Source organism: Hibiscus syriacus, unplaced genomic scaffold, assembly GCF_006381635.1.
Source record: "Hibiscus syriacus cultivar Baekdansim isolate YM2019G1 unplaced genomic scaffold, ASM638163v2 tig00110551_pilon, whole genome shotgun sequence".
In the NCBI taxonomy this organism is placed as follows: domain Eukaryota; kingdom Viridiplantae; phylum Streptophyta; class Magnoliopsida; order Malvales; family Malvaceae; genus Hibiscus; species Hibiscus syriacus.
In genome coordinates, this window is record NW_024062778.1 from 1,031,398 (window position 1) to 1,048,187 (window position 16,790).

General features: G+C 35.5%; 1 pseudogene; it reads left to right on the plus strand.

The window, feature by feature from the left end:
• Positions 1–649: 649 nt before the first annotated feature.
• Positions 650–1,747, plus strand: LOC120131274 (annotated as a pseudogene).
• Positions 1,748–16,790: the final 15,043 nt, after the last annotated feature.

The window sequence follows — 16,790 nt, forward strand, 5'->3', positions numbered from 1 at the left end:
ATATTTACCTGAAAAATCCAAAAGAGAAGATTACGGGCAGAGGAGAAGAAAATTCCACTGGATAAAAAATGTACAATATCTGTTACATTGTTACCTCTCAAAACCCTATTCCTTATGGGTCTCACACTTTATCACTGTTTTGATTGTAATTCATGGGTTAGTCTAAAAAGAAATTGGATCATAACTCTAACAAAGCACTACGTGAACATACGATGGGTTATTGGATTGTCTTGAATGGTTCTCATGAGGTGTTGATTAAATTGAAGAACTTGCCTGACAAGGAGAATACTTGAGTCTTATGCAAATAGTAGGAATTAGCAATAAAATTCAGGTTGTGACTCAATTCTAAGATCTATGCCATTAAACTTCTACTGTCAAGAAGGTAAAAGTAATATGTCACATCTATATCAATGTACAGTTGTCATCACCTTTAGTTTTTTTGCTGATCAAAGATTGAAGGACAACATCACAATAATGGGTATTAAGGACTATAATTATGACACTAATGACGACAGGACATAATTTCATTAAATTCTTACAATTTTCTCTTCATACAAATTATTTTCAGGTAGGTAAGGGCATGACCGTATGTTCATGTTCTTCCCCTTATGCCATGAAGAGGCAACCCAAAAATGTTGGTTATGTGGTCAGGTGAGTGGACTCCAATGGTGATAGGGTACCCCACACTTTTAGTGATCATTGAAAACTTTTAAAAGCAACCAACAAACAGCCTTTTCAGTTTACAGTTTCCACTTTTGCTGCAATAAGAGAAACTTCATCATCTCATTTTCCTCACCAATATCAACTCTTTTCGTCGTTCTCATTCGAAGTTCCATTCTCGTCCATGCAATCCCTTCTCAATTTCTTCAAGTGGTTCCAATGCATTTTTCGAGGTTTCTTGTACCTCATCACTGTAATTACAGATGAAAGGCGTGAAGGGAAGATTTCGAAACATGGCTCTATCCTTCAGCTTAACTTATCAGTTCACAAAGAGCAAGAGCAAAAGCAACATTATAAGTCTCCCGGAATCAGTAGATGGTTTTAAAGATCAACAGGAAGAAGAAACTGAGTTCGAGTTTGATGTTGGCGACACACGCTGCAAAGACCTGAAAGGCATAGTGCCTAGAGAGGATTCTCAGTTTCCAACATCTTCAAAGACTGATGAGCATAGCATACAAGAAGTGAAGGAGGACAATGAAGAACATCCATCGTTATCAGATTTCGAAGAAATGTCCACCAGGAGGAGAAGATTCAGTGGTGTTCTACACAAGCTTGAGGGGAATCAGAAGAACATTTGAAGATTGCAGGAATATCAGATTTCTCTTAGACAGTTTCAAGATATCGGTCCAGGAAAGAGATGTTTCAATGGACATGGAATTCAGGGAAGAACTATGGAGGATATTAGGTGGCAGAGTGATCCCACCCAAGTTGTTCATCAAGGGCAGATACATCGGAGGAGCCGGCGAAGTTTTCCGATTACACGAGCAAGGAAAGTTGAAGAAGATCTTGGAAGGGATACCATCAAACTGCCTGTGTACTAACTGTGCCAACGTGAGGTTCCTGTCTGCTCAAACTGCAATGGCAGCCGCAAGGTTTTTGCAGGAAAAGAAGGCGATGAACTGAGCACCAAATGCCCTGATTGTAATGAAAATGGATTGCTTAAATGCCCTGTTTGCTGTTGAAATCTCCACTTACTATAATTTGTACCCTTTTCATTATGTTTTGTATATTCCTTGCCTTATCTAACATATTCTTAGGATCAAATTGTCCTTGTTTCAAGGCTTTCAAGTCCATTACAAGGTATGATGACTATGTACAAACTTCCTTCAATTCCTATAACAGGGCTAAGTTAATCCTTATTATGATCTGGTTTTGGTTACATGTAAATTGTTAACTTTAATCTGTCCAACTTAATTCCAATGGACTGATCCGTTACATGAAATGCTGATAAGATTTTATCGATCAAAACTAAATTACCATGTGTTAGGTAAAAGTAACGTTTTAACATTTAGAAAATCGTAATGTCAAAATTTCATAACGTTTGATTATATTTTGGGATGGTGTAACTAGAGGAGAGGAGGATCTATTCAACTGGTGAAGGAAGTTGTCCGATTCAACTTTATGGTAAAAATTAATAGGGTTGGGACTATAAATATTAATCTTTGTATAGAGTGGGGTCTTCTTGAGTGAGTATCGAGTTTTTTTGTACTCTTGTTAGCTCGTAGTAGCTTGCTGTTTCTGTAGACATAAATTATACAAAATTATTAAAAAAAACAAAAGTCATTTAGTCCTTTTTTTAGCATTTTGAACCCCAACATTTTAATTTTAGGACAAAAATTCTATTTTGAAGACGGTTTTGGTGACTAGCATTTTCATCCACAGAAAAATTTTTGTCTTAAAATGAAACGTTAAGGGCCAAAATGACTATTTAGTCAACCTTAAGAGCACTGTTTTTTCATTAGGCCTTAAAAAAATGTAATGGATGTGATTATCTTTTTTTTTTCTTTTTGAACTCAAGATCTAGATAACTGAGGGTCCATTTTACGTATTAACCCATTAGTTTCCTCTTCCATTTCTTTCTTGATCAGTTATTACAATAAATGCTGGAAATACTTAGAAATGGTACTTTAACCTTTTACTTTAACTATCATATGTTTGTTAATTGCTTTTTCCTTTAACTCCCACGTGGTTGAAGTTCTGACCTTTCTTGAATGCATGTAAAGTTAAAAGGTTTAATTTAACTTTTACCATAATTTTAGGGTAAAAGTTATAAAGTTGGTAATGGTATCAATCATTAGGTATTACTAGAAAAAATCCTTTTAATGACGCGCAATGCGCATCTATGGGTGAGATGACACACAAATTCATGTCATTGAAGCCACCGACATAAATATTAGATGACGCGCAATTGTGCGTCATAAATCTATGACACGCATTTATGACATTCATTGCGCGTCATTGAAGACCCGTCATAAATGAAGATGACACACATTTGTGTGTCATAAATTTATGACACGCATTTATGACTTACATTGCCTGTCATTGAAGCCCACGTCATAAATGAAGATGATACATATTCGTGTGTCGTGATTGTATTTCGTAAATTATATATATATATATATATATATATATATATATATATATATAATATATATATTGTAGATTGACAAATAATCAAGCTAAATCACATTTAATGCCTTGTAATACTAAATAATATCATATTATATAAAGCAATCAATTTGCATACAATATATTCACATTAAGTGATAAACATTCAATTTCATGCACAATTCTCAGTTACATAAACTTACAAAAATTGTAGAGGGATAAACATTCAAATTCCATATATATGGAATAATGTGACAAATTTACATTCTTTTTAGAAGGATAAAACATGACAATTCAAATATAGAGTAACAATCACTGCTAACTGAGAAAGTGAAATATGAAGAGGCACCTCTACATGCTTCAAGTAATCTGGAACATCTGATTGCTGCATGTATTTCATTCCTTCAGTTGCATAAAACTCGGATGTGCACTCCAGGAAAGGCTTATCAAAACTTTCGGAGTAAATGCCCAAAGCAGTAAACATATTCAAAAGATGGTTAAGTAGTGTACATCAATGGAAATCATTTCATCAACCTAAAAAATATGAATTCCCAAAAACTAATTTTTGGTCAGCTTAAATGCAAGTAAGATCAATAAAACATTTGTTTAATCTCAGGCTTGAATGCCAAATAATTTGCTTTATAGTCAGAAAGAACAATTATGAAAATATCCTAGAACTTTTCATACTTTCACCAATTCAACAAAAAAAAAAAGATTTCATTTTCAACCATCTCACAACTTTTCGGCATAAATATCACGTACTTCTACTCTAAGACAACATGAAGGGCATATAGATCATGGAACATTACAACTCAAATGAAAAACAGGAGCATTCCAACATGGTAATTAATGGAAATCATTTATTGACTTCTCAATAGCAGGCCTTTGGTTTGTAGAATACTAGTATGTTCTCTTTATCTACATCCCCACTCAAAGCTTACCCACAACTCAGAAAATTTTATAAAACTAATTTAACATCATAAAATTGATTTAGTGGGAAAAAAGCTGCATCTCATGGGTCAGTAAGCATCAAATAATTGTTATGTTGCCCGAACATGTCATTTTTAAAGTACCTGAGTTTTACACTTATGCTGACATGTTGGATATAGGTATGGAAGTATAATCCACATATCTTTATCAGATACATATTTGAATCTAATACTCACTCAACATCCATTAAGATAGAGCAATAATATTTAATACCACGAGCATTAATATTGAACAAATATCCATGAAATTTAGGTCTTAAATCAACATCAATTGTACATTTCCTCACAAGTAAAAATTGTCAAATATTGAAAAGGCTTGTCAAATGCTTACACTTGTTAGGTCTATTGTGGTCTTCCATGGACTTGTAAAGCATGCCTTTGAATTCTTGCATCACTTTCAAACCTCTTCAAGAACTTTTTTTAGTATTTTACTGACAATAACAAATAATGTTAAGTTTACCTGCTAAGAAGATAAAGCAGCAGCGGGCCGTGTGAAATTATATTAATTATGGATTATAGATATGGTATTCTTCAACCAATACATAATGTCTTCACAAACATAGCTCTTGAAAGGCCTCTATCTATACAGACTCGAGTATAGAACAATCCTGAACTGAGAATAAGACCACCAAAATCATGTGACACATGCATAAAAAATAAAAAATAAAGGGTCCAATGCCTGATGTCAGCCATAAGGAATCATGCATATAAATAATGTATAGCAAATTTGTTTATAGATGCAATGGATTTATGGCTAGAATTTTGACTAAAATTATGCTCAAAACGTCAAATAATATGGTCACTGTATGCACTACAACCAAATACCACCAACCGTGTTCATGCATTTCTATCTTCTACATAACAATTCCAAGCATTCTGCTTGCATGGGAGGGGAGAGCAATTGATTTTGCCTGTCATAATACAGCTGTGGAGTCGTGAAACGGATTCAATCAAACGCTACTTTTAAACTTAAACTGTAATCGAAGGGAAAATATTTGAATCTGCAAACGTATTTTTGAATATTCTAGTGAAAATAACTAAAATAAGCTTAACTAAAAGTTTGGTTCGGTAACGGATAATCCTGCAAATATTACCTGGCACTGCAATCAACATCTTCACCTGCTACCATTCGATATCTAAGCAGTTTTCGGCTTCACGACTTTTCCTTAGTTGCCTCTTTGTGATCAAGCTCTTCATCCCTAGAAGAACAATAATGCACCGCATTGCGCAACAGACTGCCATTAATGAAAGAATCAATGAAGTTTGCACATTGTATTTCGTAATGCATAGGGAAACACTTCGGATATGGACATGAAAATACCTTCAAAAAATCACCAAGCAGAGCAGGGTACTGGGGTCTTCAGGTCAATAGTTGTAGAAGTCATAGAAAGGAGTGCTAACCCAGTAAATACACAAACTACGGCAAATGAAAGAACAATTAGACGAGACACAAAAGTAGAATCAAACGTAATTGCTCGGTGGAATTAACATATAAATTCATAGTTCAAACGAAACCAAAATAATCACTTAAGAAACAAAATCTCACCAGGAGGAAGACTCCAAAGCCATGGCCAAATACAAATAGAATAGCACCGAGTCTTCTCTACAAAGTTTCACCAAACAAATTACATAATTCACTGACATTTCATTTATTGAAAAATTATGGGCATTAGAGTTTAGGTATTAAATTAATATTCAAGGGAGAAAAACAGCTCATTGAGGAATTCAGACAAGTGATACCCATCTAAAATACCTATATATTAAAATTGCAGATACACAGTCTGTGAGAGTGACGCTGTTATTAAGTTTATTACGAAGTATAATCTGCATAAAACATACGGAAGACAGGAACGATTGTAGAGTGTTAAGCATACTCCCCTGGTGCAGTTGCTTTACGCTCAAACTTCTGTGCCACTGGAGCTGTTCTCGACTCTCTCATCTAGCGAACCCTACGAGCAAGCTGTCAAAGAAGAACTCTTCTTCACTAATCATATCCAATAGCCACTTGATTTTAAAAATCCATTGAAGGAAAAAAAGTACCTCAGCTTCATCTACACGTTTTTATGTATCAGGCACTTCTCCATCCCATACTCCATCGTCGTCTTTCGTTGGCCTCCCTCCAGGTCTCCCTCTGGCTCCTCCCTTTGGATCTGCAAAGATAACCAATACATCTGAAAAAGTGTTGTTTCCTATCCAGCATTTTTTTTCCCTCGAGTATCCAACCTCTTCGACTGAATGTTTGAGATAAAAGCAAAAACGATATAACAAAAAGTTAGAAAAAGATTAGATGAAAAGATTGACATCTTTTTTTATTATTAGGAAATAGAAAAAGACAAAAACCCTGTGGAAAGACAAATTTGTTTTTTAGAGTCACTCAACTTTGGGATCTAAACAAAAGACAAAACCCAAATGCAAAATGAGCCATATCTTTCTCTTCCTTGTCTGGTTTTCAAGGAAAAAGACAAAACCCAAATGCAAATGAGCCATATCTTTCTCTTCCTTGTCTTGTTTTTCAAGGATTTTCTGTCGTTTATGCAACGAGGAATATTTAAAGTTATCAAGCAACGAGGGAATAGATCAGTCCACAACATATGTCATACCAATATTTCCTGAGCTGTGAATCTTGGACGTTTTTCGATGGATTCAAAGCTATATATGAGAATGAGGTTATGTTGCTTTCAAATGCAACCCATTATAATTATATCAGTAGTTTCAGCATAGAAAATGACTGATTCAACCACCATCTAGGCTTCCCTTATCATCCTACTTGTTTTATCAGCAGTGTAATGAATGTAGAAGCAAAGAGTTATGGTGCCGTAAGACAATGCAGAAAACAATGATTGATATAGTTCTGGCCATTACCATTAAAATGAAAAAGAAAACTCATTAACCCAATTCCAAACACATGCACACAAAAATCAAAATTCAATTTCCCAGTAATCAAAGGAAACAAGAGAAAAAAAAAAAGAAATTCCCAAAAAGAAAGTAGAGAAATACGTGTAAAAAAAGAACAAACCTTGAACAGAAAGGAAGATCAGACCCCCATTTTTCAAAACCTTGTGACCAAGCACATTTGGATTCTTCAAAATCCAATCTTTTAAACCCAAATCCCACCTTCTCCATTGTCATCAGCCATAAAACTTGGCCCTGATTCATGGGTTCCGATCAAAACTCAGCATATGGCCTATCAGGCTTAATCTCAGACCCAGAATTCAAAGCTAAAAGCCTCACCAACTGTGCCTACGTCGTTTTGAACCCAAGCTCTTAGCCACTTCACCTTTTCGACTTAGCCTTCGTCCTGAACAAAACCCAGAAACGAAACAAAGGAAACTGATTTTACGTAGAGAGAGGGAAACAGACTGGAAAAAGAGACCAAACGAAGTGAAGATGAAAATTATGGGGGGAAAATTAAAGACGACCTTTAGATGACACACAATGAAAATTGTACTCTGTGTATTTGCTAAATTTTTTAGATTATGACTATTAAATATGATACACATTATTGTAAGTCATAAATCGTTAAGATTTTAATAAACATGACATTTTTTATGACACACATGTTTTGCAAATCATAAATTAGCGTGTGTCATCGTTCGTGTGTCATTAAAGGTATATTTTCTTATAGTGGGGACTAAAAAACCAACAATTTTCCCTTTTTAATGGAGTAAAAAATACAAAAGGATATAACAAAATTTTTAATGGAAAATGATGAGTGTGGAACATGTAGTGCTCATTTTGTCCGAGGCTTCATCCAAGTTTTGTACTTCCATATATATTACTAGTTAGTTTAAATACAAGAGGTTATTGAGCTTTATTTAGTTATATATTATATATATATATATATATATATATAATGTGTGTTGAAACATTTTAATATTAACTCAACAATGTGCATATAATATAGGCTTCCATATTTTATTATTGTTACTAGTTATATAAGGATTAATTATTAGTTATTAGTTATGCATGTCTATATATATTTATAATATTATTAAAACATGTTTCAGTGGTGTATCATTATATATAACATACACACACACACACACACACACACACATATATATATAAAGTTTAAAGCACCATTTTTAAGTAGGATATGCTAAAGCATGATTGGGTAGCCAACATGTGAGGGCAGGTTTTATTGACAAACTATGTTATGCTCGACTGATTTCTTTATGATTACTGACTAATTTTCTTTTGTCTTCTGCATTGCACTATTCATTCTATGGTATTGATCCGTGATCGATGTCCATATAGAAGGCTAATAATATGGAACGAATGGTACAAAAAGAGGTAGAAGATAATACAGATGTTATGAGATAGTCTGAGCAGTCCTAACTTACCAATAGAGATAGCTTACAGCCTAGATATGTGTCAGATTTGATTGTTACATCCACATCAATGTCTTTCAAAATGATCTGAGCGAGCTGAATGAGATCTAGGGAAGATAAGAAGCAGTTTATAAGAAGGTGTTCTATCAATTATAGGGTGACATCTCCTATCTCCTAGTAATTCCGATTGATCGAAATTGTTTAGAGCTCTTGCGTAATTCTGGAATTTTACTTTTGGCATAGTAGATCTGTCACCTACTATAGAGAAGTATCATGCTTTGATTCATTGTTCGAGATTACACAGGGTGTACACCAAACGGCCAAAAATTTATTCTTTAAAAAAAATTACTTTTGATGACTGAGATGAGTGAAGAATGGGTCATAAGAAGCATCAGAAGAAAGAGATAGTGAGAGCATCACGTGGACTGCTCTTAGAGAAGTAATTGATCGTCATCCAGAAAATAGAAAAAAGATGGACTTGTTTACTCTGGGAATTTATGGGCTAGTCATATTCCCGAAGGTTCTAGGGCATGTTGATGTATCAGTGGTTGATTTATTTGAGAGATTGGATAGACATGTGGATCATGTTCCAGTTATATTAGCTGAGACATTTTGTTCTTTAAACTCATGCAGTCGAGAGGTAGAAGGGCGCTTTATAGGGTGTGCACCACTTTTGTTAGTTTGGATCCTTAACCACTTCAAACATGTTGAGAGGGCACCTGGTCGAGTATTTCTAAAAGGATTTTTTCCCTTGAAATATTATTTCCGAGAATGGCCTGGGGGTTTCACGTAAGAAAAATGGATGATCATTTTCAAAGATATCCGAGATGGTGACATACTGTGACGTGCTTCATGGAATATCTCTTCAAACATAATCTATAGGTGTGGAGAGCGAGATTGGGTTCCTTTTCTAGGAATATAGGGTTCTATGGGATATGGTCTGTTACTGGAAACTTGAGATTTATTTGGGTGAGAGTTTTCATTCAAGGGAGTGCAATACAAGAGTAAAGTCAAAGGGGTTTCCGACGTATGGAAGTAGACTCATCGAGTAAATATATTCACATTCGACCTGGAGCTTTCACAAGAATACGAGGAATGGAGAATAAATTGAGTTAATGATAATATCCAGATGGTTAATCCCTAAAATACTCATCCCATAGAAGAATATCTTAGAGTTGTACCATCTCCATTATAATTAGTCATGAGTAATTTTGAGGCTAAAAAAAAGCAGTGGAAAGAAACTTTACAAAAGATGGAAGATGAGGTGTACCAAAAAAGAGTGGAAATTAATATCCAAAAGGGTTGAGCTGACCGAATAGAGAAGATGGAAACGAAACAGCGGTTGGATTTTAATGATTTCCAGTTATAATACCAATGAATAGGAAAAGCTCAAATGACGCTAGCTCAAGTAAATCACATGTTCATTGGAGGCAATAAGTGGCAAGTATTAAGAGATAAGCTGGAGAAAGTGAAGAAGAGCTCAAGCGTAGTAGACATCAGGCCAATATACTTTTAAAAGAAAAGAGTGCATTAGGGTAACAACTACAAGAGAGTCAAACCCGAAATGAGAAACTAAAAGGTAAGAACTTGAGTTTAGAGGCATCATTGTGACGATACTAAAGCCAAGAAGGCAGCTCAAGTCGTGGAGAGGTGGAAAGCCTAAGGAAGCGTGTGAATAAACTTGTGACTATGGTCCAAGATTTTCAGAGGAAGGCAAGTGAACTTCCTATAGTCCCCTATGAAGGAGCTATACAATGGCGCTATCATTGGGAACAGGCTCAGTGGAGAGTTAAGCAAAGGGATGACCTCATTGCAAGCTACCTATAACATGCTCAAGGAGTGGCTCAGTACTTGGTTGACTTGGCACATGAAGCTACTACTGTAAGTGAAAGATTGGAACCTAAGACTAAATGAGCTCAAAGGATTATGGAATTAATTGGGCATATGCAACAATTAGAGAAGATAGCTCAGATCTATTTGTGATATGTTTAATCCTTGGAATCGAACTTCGTTTCTAATATAAAAAGTTATTTCAAGGAATCGTTCCAGTATCAACACCTTGAATTTTGCATTTGCATTTTATTTTCCGCACTGTATTTTACTTTTCGCATTGTATTTTATCCATGTATATTCATGTTTTCATATTCATTAATAAAACATCAACCTTAATAAAAGGATTGTATGGCATAATACTAGGAACTTCCAAGCATCTGTACAATACCAGGAAAAAGGCAATAGACAAAATAATCGCCTAAATTGAGAAAACTTAACTAGAAATACAAGAGAATATGAAGAAATCTCAAGAAGATATGTGTGAAGAAATGTTAAAATCCCATAATGATATGATGGAGAAACTTGAGAACATGCTACAAGGTAGAAATATAGATCGAGAAGAGACTTCAACTGTCGGTTCTACCAACGAAGAACATTTTTACCTCCCTGGGCTTTGCACCACGTGCGGATCATGGAAATATTCCAACTGTTGGTGTTCCCACAATGAACCCTTATACCCTCCAGGTTTTATACTATCTCATGTTAGAGCACAACAAGGAACAACTGCTCATCCAGGAAGAGTGCACATAAACTTACCTGAAACCTCCGTAAACCCACACCAAGTTATAGACATCCCAGATTTTGATGAGGAGGGAAGAAAAGAGTATAACAAACAGCGATAAAAGAAATGAAAACAATTAAAAGAGTAAATCATGGCTATGGAAGAGAACACTAGCATGTATGGGATCGATACCAAGAAGTTGAGTCTGGTTCTTGATTTGGTGCTACCTTTCAAGTTCAAAGTTTTGGATTTTCAAAAATTCGATGGCACGAGATGCCCATCTGCTCACATCAATGTGTTCTACAGGAAAATGACTGCCTACATAGGGGATGATTAACTATTGATCCATTGCTTATAGGAGAGCTTAGCAGGTTCAGCCATTCGATGGTACAATCAGTTGAGCAGAGTTTACATCCGATCATGAAATGATTTGGCTAAAACCTTTCTAAAGCATATAAGCAGTGAGGCCTAATCAAATCATGCTGCAAAGTATGGAGAAAATATTTAATGAGAGCTTCAGAAAGTATGCTCAGAGGTGAAGGGATGTGGTTGTACAAGTTCATCCACCGCTTAAGGAAGAGGAAACCAACATGCTATTTATAAACACTTTAAGAGCTCATTTCATTGGCCACCTCATAGGAAACTCATCCAAGAGTTTTTCTAATTTGGTTACAGTAGGGGAGATGATCGAAATGGAAATCATGAGTGAAAGGCTTGATGGAGTTGAGTCTAGCAAGAAACCACCAGCAAAAATAAAGGATAACAAAGTCATTAATGTGAGAAAGTATGACTCCAATAACATCAATGTGTCTCAACTTCAAGCCATATGATCATCCATACAAAATTCTGCTAGGCATGGAACAAGAGATCCAAGGCAAGAGATAGAGAAGCTTTATTTTGATCCGATTCCCATGTCTTACAAGGAATTATTTTAGATCTTATATGATGGACATGTGGTGTCACCTTACCATGTGTCACCTCTGCAACCTCCCTACCCTAAATGATATGATGCTAATATCCAATGTGAGTATCACGCAGGGGTTCCCTTATATTTGATAGAGAGTTGCACTGCCTTTAAGAAGATTTTCTAAAGGTTAAAGAAAAAGAACGTCATCAACATTGGTGATAGTGAGAAAACAAACATGGCTTAAAACCCACCACCAAACCATGTAGGTACATGGGTCAATACAATTGCTGATCAACAAGGAAAGAATATCATAACAAGGGTAAGTGAGGTAAAATCACCCATGCATTGGATACAGGGGTCAGATGATCAAGGCAGGCATGTTGGTCTCTAACCGGTAGTTAAACAAGTTGAGAGAAAACATGTATGCCAATATCAAAATTGTGAAGGACATACCATACAATACTATTCTGAATTTCGAGCTTTAGTGCAAAGAATGTTGGATGATAAAGAGATGGAATTTTACAAAGAAGTCGTTGAAGAAGAATAGACAAAGGTTTTTACATCTGAGGGTTCTTCTAGGAGAGTTTACAACGCCTATTGCCCTCTAATCATTACACCAAAAACTCGTGTGGTGAGAAAATAACCCCTAAGGTGGTAATCACACCCCCATCTCCATTCCTTTACAAGGACAACAAGCAAGTTCCATGGAATTATGAGTGCAATATGGACTACATAGAGAAAGAGAACGAAGAAGCAGATGAAGTAGGCCATTTCACCATGAGTAATAGATGTTACTCTCCCAATCAGCCTAGAGGATTAGAGAAAAGATCTACCAATGACAAGGGAAAGAAGGTTAACTTACTACTGAAAGAGGATTAGTCAGTCATTAACGAGCTTGTGATAGAAAATAAGGTTGTGGAATTTCCAAAATGTTTAAACACAACGAATATAGCATTGTTGAGCAACTGCATGACTACCTATTTGTATCTCATTCCTTGCTCTTCTATTAACCTCTAAGACAAACTGAGACGCTTTATTGAAGGCCTTGAGTTAATTTTTTGTGCCGAAGGATTTACCCATAGACAAGCTAGATAGATTGGTTGTAAATATTCAAGCTGATAACTTTATTTCCTTCTTCACTGATGATATCCCGTCTGGGATGATTGGCAGCCACAAAGCTCTATATATCACTATAAGGTGAAAATGACATGTTTTATGTCGAGTGTTAGTTGACAATGGCTCTGCTCTGAATGTAATTTCATTGGTAACCTTAAAAAAGTTACCTATCAACAATACACATATGAGGAATTGCCAGAGCATCGTTCGTGCATTTGATGGAATGAAGAGAAAAGTGCTATGGAAGATTAACATCCCTATAACTATTGGCCCATCTACTTATGAGGTTGAGTTTATTGTTATGGACATCATGCCTACCTATAATTGGCTATTAAGAAGGCCTTGGAACCATCAGGCAGGAGTAGTTCCATCCACGCTGCATCAAAAACTCAAATTTGTGATTGATGGGAATTTGATATGCATTAATGCTGAGGAAGACATTATTGCTTCTGTTTCTATTACTACCCTTATGTTGAAGTATATGAGGAAGTTGTGAAGTGTTCCTTCAGATATCTAGATTTTTTCAATACAATAATTATGGCTGAGGGAATGAAGATATTCAAGCCAAGACTGTACAACTGCACCCGAATGGAACTCAAGCTGACTATAGAAAGAGGAGCCAAGCCTAAAAAGGGACTAGGGAGCCTCCTACAGGGACATATTAATCCTGTTTTTAGTACCACCAAAAGAGATCGATTTGTCTTGGTATATCAGCCAACCTTGAGGGAAAATTAAAGGGAATCCAAAAGAGCCAGTAAAGGAGAAGAGCAAGGTTAGTTGGAGAGGATCTTAAGTGGAACCCAATTACTTTCCCGCCATTGTATATACCTTTATGTCTAGAGGTCATATGTTTCAAGGAAGTCAGTAAGTCAAGAAATTGATTATTGAAGATGCATTAAAATATCTAAGTATTAATGTGATATTGGATGATGAGGCTGAAGAATAAATGGTTGTAGGAATTTACCCTGCATCGCCAAGCATATTGCTGAACAATTGGACTACAGAGGAGTTACTTATAGTTTAAAAACTTTTTTCACAGTAATATAAAACTTTCATGTTGTCTAACCCAGGGCAATATGTGATCTTATGTAAGGGTTAATCTATGTTTTTTTTCAATGAAAGATGCATTTTTATTAATTCACATAGTGGCAAACATTATACCATGCATTTATTTATTCTTTATTATTTATGTATATATTATTCATTACATTTATCTTGATATGGGATAGATTCTCATGTATGTGTATATATATATGTGTGTATATATATATATCCTCTCGTTCGTTTCTTTTAGTACCTCAGATGCAGTAGCATGAATACTGATGACACTAACCCGTAGATTGATTTTGAGCTGCCCATATGTCAAGGGGAAATCGAGGGTTGTGATAATGATGAGAAATGTGACTTATCTTTTGAACTGCTAAAAATTGTGAAAAGAGATATAAATAGATTCTTCCTCATGAGGAACCTATTGAAACTTTGAATTTGGGATCAGATAAAGATAGAAAGAACAAAGATTGACACCATCTTGTTTGTATAGGGACGTCAAGGTTTGGTTGAACTTCTTCAAGAGTAAAAAGGTGTGTTTGCTTGGTCATATAAGACATGTCGGGTTTGGATACAGGATTGGTAGTACATAAATTATCGATAAACTGAAGTGTAAACCTCTGCAACAAAGCTTAGAAAATCAGACCCAATACTACTAAAAATTAAAGAAGAAGTGAAGAAACATTCCATGATGGATTCCTTAAAGTGACCAAGTATCCTAAATGGGTGGAAAAAAAAGCATCTCAGTACCAAGAAGGATGGGAAAGTTCATATGTGCATTGACTACAAAGATCTAACAGAGCCAATTCGAAGGATAATTTTCCTTTGCCATACATAGACACACTAGTGGATAATACTACTGGAAATTCCTTGTTTTCATTCATGGATGGGTTCTCTAACTATAATCAAATAAAGATGCACCCTGAAGATATTGGAAAAAACTATGTTTGTCACCATGTGGGGAAATTTTACTACAAGGTGATGTCGTTTGGGTTGAAGAATCAGGGGAAACATACTAGAGAGCCATGGTAACCTTTTTTCAAGGAATAATGCATAAATAATATAAGTTTATGTCGATTATGTGGTTGTCAAGGCCAAGATAGAGGAATAACATGTTGAGAATTAGAGGAAACTCTTCCAGAGATTTAGGAAATGCCAATTGAAACTCAATCCAAATAAGTGTACATTCGGGGTAACATCTGGAAAGCCCTTAGAATGTGTAGCAAAAAGAGGATTGAAATAAATAGACAAAGTCAAAGCTATTCAAAATTTACCACCCCCCACGAACACAAAAAGAATATTGGGGATTCTTGGGGAGATTAAATTACATTGCTCAGTTTCTCATAATTGACCAAGAAATGTTATCCCATTTTTCATCTTTTCTTCAAAATAACTCAGGGGTATAGAGTGATGATTGTTAAAAAGATTTTGAAGCAGTCAAGCCAATATTTATCAAATATCCCAGTCTTAGTGCCACCTATCTCAGGCAAACCATTAATATTCTACTTGTCAGTGTTTTAGAACTCGATGGGGTGTGTATTAGGACAGTATGACCAAACTAAAAAGAAAGATAGAGCAATTTACTATCTCGATAAAAAGTTCACTGATTGCGAGGTAAAGTACCTACTCTATCTTCAGAAAAGTTGTGTTGTGTTTTGGTTTGTCTATTCGAAGGCTCAGGCAGTATTTGCATCACACCACTTGGTTGATCTTCAAACTTTACCCTTTGAAATATCTAATGGGTGTACCTACTCTATCTTGGAAGATTAGCTCGATGTTAGATTCTATACATAAGCCAAAAAGTAGTTAAAGGGAGTGTCATAGCCGATTTTATTGTAAGAGGGCTTCTGAAGAATATGAGTCGTTGAGTTTGATTTCCCAGATGAAGATATAATGGTTATTTCAGTAAAGGAAGCAATTACATCTACTAGTGAACATTGGAAGTTGAACTTTGATGGTGCTCCAAATACCATGGGACATGGAATTGGGTAATCTTGGTCTCAACTAGTGAAGAATTTCATCCTTTCACTATTTGACTAAATTTTGATTGCACAAAAATATAGTTGATTATAAAGCTTGTTTTTTGGGTCTTAGAGTTGACATGAACGTAAAGTAAAAACACTCAAGTATATGGGGACTCAGCTCTAGTAAGTTATCAGCCCATTGCTTTAATTGAAAAATAAAAAAAAAACCCTGGTATTATGATATCTTGCAATACATCAGATATCAAAGTTATCCTGAGCATGCACCTAGAATGACAAAGAAATATTAGAAGAATGGTTGCAGGGTATGCTTGATGGTGAGATCTTTACAAGAAAAGTCTATATCAGGTTTTATTGAGGTGTGTGGATGCCAAGAAAACTAGAATAATTGTCGAGGACGTGAATGAGGGGGTGTGTGGTACCCATGCCAATGGACATGCAATGGCTAGACAAATAATGAGATTTGAATATTATTGGTCAACAATAGAGACCGATTGTATCAATTATGCCAGAAAATATCACAAGTTCCAAATTTATGGAGAAAATCCATATCCCTCCTTATCCATTGCACATGATGACAGCTCCATGGTCATTCTCTGTGTGGGGAATGGATGTCATTGAACAAATTATGCCCAAGGCTTCAAATGGTCATTATTTCATCTTGGTGGCAATAACTCACTAAATGGGTACAAGGGGCTTCCTATTCAAATGTCACTCAGTTAAGAGTCTGTAAGTTCTTAAAGAAGATCATATCAA